Genomic DNA, 6,210 nt, shown 5'->3' on the forward strand with positions numbered 1-6,210 from the left:
ACATGCCTGCATGTCATTCTGGTAGCAGTTTTCCATAAGTGAGGGTTTTGTGTCTTTCAGAAGGGATTTCATGAATCCCAGGCTGGCCTGGAACTTTCTGTGTAGCCAAGAAGGGCCTTGACCTCCTGGTCCTCCAGCCTCCGCCTCCCGCCGCAGGGATGACGGACATGTGCTGCCATGCCTGGCAATATGACGTTCTCTGATTTACCCCAGTAGGCCTGCATTTGAGCCCTTTTCTTTTTTTTTTTTTTTCTTTTTTTTTTTTTTCTCAGAACATACTCAAAACAGCACCTCACATATATGTAGCTACATAAGAAATTACTCAGAGACTCTGCAATGATTATGAAGATCTCCTAGATTGAATGATTATGAGAGTTATTTTCAAATAAAAACTCCCCCGGAACAAGCTACCCTTGGGCCCTCAGAGCACTTAAACAAGCTATGTCTGCACTACTCCAAGAGAAGTAGAGAGCGCTGGGGAACGGGGAAGCCCCAAGGTTGGGCCAGGCAGGGACCCTTGCTTGTTTGCCCGTTCACTCATTCCCCGAAAGACCTGCCAGGAACAGAGCTGGTTGGTTGTTTCTGTGCTGCACCAAGGCACGCACCCACCCTCCCACTCAGGACATTTTTATTTCTGTTCCAAACAGCCTCGATCTTGTCAGGTGGTCGGCGAGTCCATCCCTTCCGAATTCTGGTGAACTTCCACACACTCTCCCCTAACTTCCCTCTCTATCACAACAGCTTTGCGGTAGCATCCTGTAGAGCCATGATTCTCAACCCCGTGGGTTTCCGCCCCTTTAGGTGTCGAACAACCCTTTTAGAGGAGTTACCTGAGACCGTCGGAAAACATTTATATTATGATTTGCAACAGTAGCCAAGTTACAGCTATAAAGTGGCCACAAAAATAATTTTATAGTCAACATGAGGGTCACAGCATTGGGAAGGTTGAGAACCACTGCCATGGAGACGTACCTGCCTTTCTTAATTAACCAAATAATAAACGCCCTGCCATCCATAGCAGGGGGTCAGTCAGGTGTGGGTTTGTGCTCTGGTTTGTGTCCTCAGGAAAGCCACTAGCCTCTTGCTTATGGCCTGCCCTTAGAACTCTCGAGGGGACATCCCTGGGCATCACGGGAAAGCCACCAAATGCATAGCGTCAGGGGGATTTGCTGTCTTGCTTTGTGTTTAGTGAATTTATCTCCAACATTCTCCAAACAGCTACAGTGCGGTGTCCTGCACAAATTCTCCCCTGTAGTTCCGTTGTCACTGGGGTGTGCTGTGTCAGTGACCAGCTCCTGCTTCCGTAAAGCGGCTGTTGGCGTTTGGTGGCAAAGAACAGTGACATCAATCTGTCACATTTTATCAAAGCCATGGCCTGTTGCTGTCTTGTCTGTTCTTTTAAAAATAATCCGATACATAAAGATGTAAAAGTTATATATTTATGAGATACATGTGATATTTCAATGTGCACTATGTAATTAATGTTTAAGTCAGTAAAGCCTACCCGGTGATTTGCCATTTCTTTTATGAGAAAACATTCAAGCGATTTGTTCTAGCATTTTAAAGTATATGGTACTAATCATTATAGACAGGCACTTTACTGTGCACAATTAATTATTATTTGAAAGTTCAAAAATTGTAACATCTCCCATGGCTCAATAGGTTGCCTCACCTTAATATTAAAGGAAACCAGAAATGTCTTGTTGGGCTGCTCTACAGCTTAGACAGATTGAAAAACCATTTGCATTCTGCACTCCGGGTTCTTGGTATAGCTCATAATATGCTGCCTGTGCCTCTCCTCAAATGGAAACAACATTTATCTCTGTTTTTCCTATGGAGGCAAAGTGTAATTAGAGCAAATGTTTAAAAGTGTAAGCAGGGTCCGGGGAGGTGGCTCGGTTGGTAAGTTTCTGCCTGCAATCGTGAGGACCTGCTTTGCGATGCCACACTGGAGATGGGCATCGGGAGGATCTCTGGGGCTCGCTGGCAAGCTACTCTACCCAACTGGTGACCTTCCGGTTCAGGGAGAGACTGACTCAGAAAATAAGGTGGAGAGTGACTGAGGGAGACTCCCAGTGCCATCCTCTGACCCCCATGTACACACACAGGGTAGTCAAAAGATCCAACGTCTATAGCCCAAATCCTTCAGGAATCCTTCAGAGCCAGTGAGTCAATAGGATGGGCAGAGCTGTGTGTGAGGATACAGTTTAACCCCTGAGCTTACACTATTGTACGCTTGGGAGTGGAAGTTCTATAGGCAGATTAAACGGTGCTCCAGTAGGCACCTGGAGAAGTGTGTGCATCAACACAGACTTCCAGAAGGACAGGCACTGTGAAAACCACCCCCCAGATCGGGGCTTCTTGTCCTGGCTGCTTCAGCCCTTTCTCTCCCAGGCTTCCCAATTCAGCCAGCCCCACTCATCACTTTCCCGATTATCCGTGAAGGGATTAGGATAGTTCTATGCCTGGTTCTCAGTCAGTGGAACTGTTTGGAAGGGGTGTGTCACTGAGGGGTGGGCTTTGGGGTTTTGAAAGCCCATGCCATCCCCAGTTAACTGTTTTGTGGATCAAGATATGAGCTCTCGGTTACTGCTCCAGCACCATGCCTACTGCCGTGCTTTCCCCCATAATGGTCATGGATTCTAACCCTCTGAAACTGTAAGCCCCAAATAAACTCTTCTACAAGATGCCTTGGTCGCCATGTCTTATCACAGCAGTGGAAAAGAAACTTGAGACTGGTGATATACAATCACTTGGAAAAGCTACCTGTTGAGGCTACAATGTAGCCAGCATGGGGAGAGACTGGGCCATGGTGTGTCCAGCTGTTTGCCCGGGCTAACACTTGCCACCACTCAACCTATGCATGCCAGCAGCTGCCCCCGACAGATGGCCTGAACTGGAACCTTTTGTTGTTGGAAGTTCTGCTTGTGGCTCTTGATGAATACTAACTTTTTATGGGCCCATGCCCCAGGAGCCAGACACTGAGTCTGCAGTCTCATGGCACCCAGTGAGGCATTGGGCATGGTGGGGAAGCTGGGCAAGGGCACAGCATGGGGAGCCCCCCCCCAGGCTTCAAAGTGACCTTGTGAATGACCTTGGAACTGTCCAGTGGGGTTGGGTGAGGACCGGAGCAGGCCATCAGGTGGTGAGGGAGGAAAGGTGTGGCGTGGGTAGGGAAATGCTTATAGAAGCAGGAGCTCCAGGTAGCAAATACAATGCCATTGGGGAAAGAATGCTGTCAGTCATATGATAGGCGTGTCTTCTGGCCGAAGGACCTTACATACAGATACATATAGAAAGCTGGAGAATCACAATGTCTCAGACTGAACAGGGAATTCAGATGGGCCCCCCTTCAGGATAACCCCATTCTCCAGGTGCCGTTAGCCTGAATGCTGCAGGTATGTAAGCATGTTCAACATTGGGAAAGCCATATTGGTAAGCTGATCCCTGCATGTCTGGGGGAACAGATGAGGTTGTGGGCTGCTCAGGTCAAGGACAGCATCTTCCAACCACCCTCCGAGACTGGATCTTCAGCAGGAAGGAGCATGGCTTGTCTCAGCAAAGATATTCCTTCTCTCCGTCCAGCATCAGCCGGAGCCTTCCGCAGCCAGGGCATGGTTTCCTGGAAACATAACAACAACAACAAAAAAGTCAGGGTGTTGAGAAGCCCTCCGCCCGCCTGTGGGTTCACTCCAACAGCTGATGACTGCAGGAGTGTCCATATCTCCCTGAGAGATGCTATTGAGGTGCCACGCCCACTGCTGTCCCTCTAAAGGTGAAGGGCTGCTGGACAGCTCTCTTTCTGCGTGCTTTGGATTCATGTATGCACACGGGTTCCCCTGGAGGTAGAGGTGTGCCTGGACTGTACTGAGAAAATACCTCCTGGGTGGTGAGCCAGGTCTGATTCAGGAGGGATCGGATGATAAGTAGACTAGTCTGAAGGGGTCGAGGTCACATTAGGAGCGCCTAGGGACTATGCTAGAACATACTGACCCCTGCAGTTCCCAATGGAAGACTCCATCCAGGCCTCCTGTGCAGTCTCTGTAAGGGCTACTGGGGTACAGGAACTGGCTCTGCCTGAAGATATGGGGTGGGGTGGGAGAAACAGAGAGAAGGACTTAGTTGGGGCTTTTGATTTTGTCTCGGCTTCATCTCTTGTCAGCTTCGTTCTTAGATCCCGTTTCTCAGCACAAAGGTAGGCAGGTAAGAGAGGAGAGGCAGGCAGGTTTTTCAGACCCTTCTATAGTCTCCTAAGCCAAAGGGGACTGCTGGCCTTTGAGGTCAGCTTCCCAGAAAGAAGCAGGGAGGCCAATTCAGTGTCAGGACCCCATCAACTGTAATGCTAAAATAAATAGATAGATAGATAGATAGATAGATAGATAGATAGGTAGGTAGATAATAGCAGGTAGCTTCCAAGGCCCCAGGGTGCGGCTCTCGCGTCCCTACATGGGGCCACACCCAAAGCTTCTGTGCTGGGACGGAGAGTTGGGAAGCAGCTTGTCTTTGTCCTCCTCAGTACTCACGGACCTTCAAGCTGCAGTGTGATTGCACAGTTCCACATTGCTGGGTCCTAGTTAGCCAGGTCAAGCCATTGCCAGAAAGTTCTATACATGCCAACTCTGCAATCTGTCTTCCTTGGCCTTGGCCATGGGACGGCCTAGTTGAGAACTCACCTTACTAAGGGTAAAGCGCCCTCTGTTGTCCGTGATAGTGAACTGCACCACGGGCTCAGACCACGTAGTTCCGGAGCTGTCCTGGGCAGAGAGCATAAGTGAGATTCTATGTCCCCGGAAGTAGGGAAATCTTAGTGGCAGTACTCCTCTGTATCTATGATTGTATGGGCACAAGGTGGCGGGGTTTTGATGGATTATATGCCGTTTTGTGTCCTGAGTTGGATCGTCCCTGAAAAACCAAAAAGTATCAATAGAAATCATGCTAAAAATGTGTGAAATCATAAGTCTAATAAGAAAAAGAAAACTTGCCAGGCAGTGAGTGGCGCACGCCTTTAATCCCAGCTCTTGGGAGGCAGAGGCAGGCAAATCTCTTGAGTTTGAGGCCAGCCTGGTCTACAGAGTGAGTTCCAGGACAGCCGAGGCTATTGACTAGAGAAAACCCCTCCCCCTCCCTCTAACCCCCCCCCCCCGTCTTGGAGGGGGAAGGGGAAAGGGGGAACTTGATTGATTGTTTATAGCTCACTTAAGAGTTTTGTTGTTTGCCCAGCATGGTGGTGCACGCCTTTAATCCCAGCACTCAGGAGGCAGAGGCAGGCAGAGTTCTGAGTTCGAGGCCAGCCTGGTCTACAAAGTGAGTTCCAGGACAGCCAGGGATATACAGAAAAAGAAAAAGAAAAAAAAAAAAAAAAGAGTTTTGTCTTGTAGTTTGTTTTTGCTGGCTTTTTTTTTTTGTTGTTGTTGTTGTTCCTTTCTGAAACAGAATCTCTCAGATAGCCCTGGTTGGACCAGAACTTGCTCTGCACACCACGCTAGCTCCTAACTCACAGAGATCCATCTGCCCCTGACTCCCGAGTGTTGGGATTAAAGACATGCCTTCCTGCACCCAGCTCTGATAGGTTTTGGACGTGCGTTTCGGTTTTATTTTTATTTGCTCATGGCTGCAGTAATGACTTGGGAGAGCGACTTCTTCAATCTCTGTTAGACGTAAGATGGAGACAGAGCTGTGTGGTCTGGGCATAGGAATCCCAGGTTTAATTTTTTTTTCCCAAAATCTCTCCGGAGTACTGAAAAAAATTCTTAATTCATCTGACTTAAACATACTAACACTTACCATATTCCAGTGATATTGCTTATTAGTATTTATATAGCCACATTGTAATGATCCTTGAGTAACGGTGGCCATATAGTGACCATGTGTTATGGGTAATGTGGAACGGCCACTGCAGATAACCACTGGGTGATGGCCTCCATGGGTGGTAACTGTTTGATGGTCACTGATTATATGCGATGACCACTGTGTGATGGTCACTGTATGATGGTCATCTTGTAATGACCACAATGTGATGGCCACGGAGTGATGGCTACTGTGTGATTGTCACTGTGTCTTGGTCAGTGTGAAACTTGAACTAGTATTCTAGTATTCTTTTTGTTTTGGTTTGGTTTTGGTTTTGGTTTTTCGAGACAGAGTTTCTTTGTGTAGCCCTGGCCGTCCTGGAACTCACTCTGTAGACCAGGCTGGCCTCAAACTCAGAAATCC

The 6,210-nt window shown here is 48.2% G+C and overlaps 1 long non-coding RNA gene across 3 annotated transcripts in view; it reads right to left on the reverse strand.

Annotated features, from left to right (window-relative positions):
• Positions 1 to 1,174: 1,174 nt before the first annotated feature.
• Positions 1,175 to 6,210, reverse strand: part of LOC110284953 — a 24,080-nt gene continuing 19,044 nt past the window's right edge. For 2 of the 3 annotated variants that reach the window (XR_002376998.1, XR_002376997.2), the window contains exons 2-4: positions 4,674 to 4,902; positions 3,994 to 4,077; positions 1,175 to 3,622 (exon numbers count right to left, since the gene is read on the reverse strand). This is a non-coding gene — a long non-coding RNA (uncharacterized LOC110284953). The remainder of the gene's footprint in view (positions 3,623 to 3,993; positions 4,078 to 4,673; positions 4,903 to 6,210) is intronic. The other variant, XR_002376996.1, reaches the window with a different exon arrangement.

The sequence above is a fragment of the Mus caroli genome, chromosome 18 (genome assembly GCF_900094665.2).
Source record: "Mus caroli chromosome 18, CAROLI_EIJ_v1.1, whole genome shotgun sequence".
NCBI classification, from domain to species: Eukaryota; Metazoa; Chordata; class Mammalia; order Rodentia; family Muridae; genus Mus; species Mus caroli.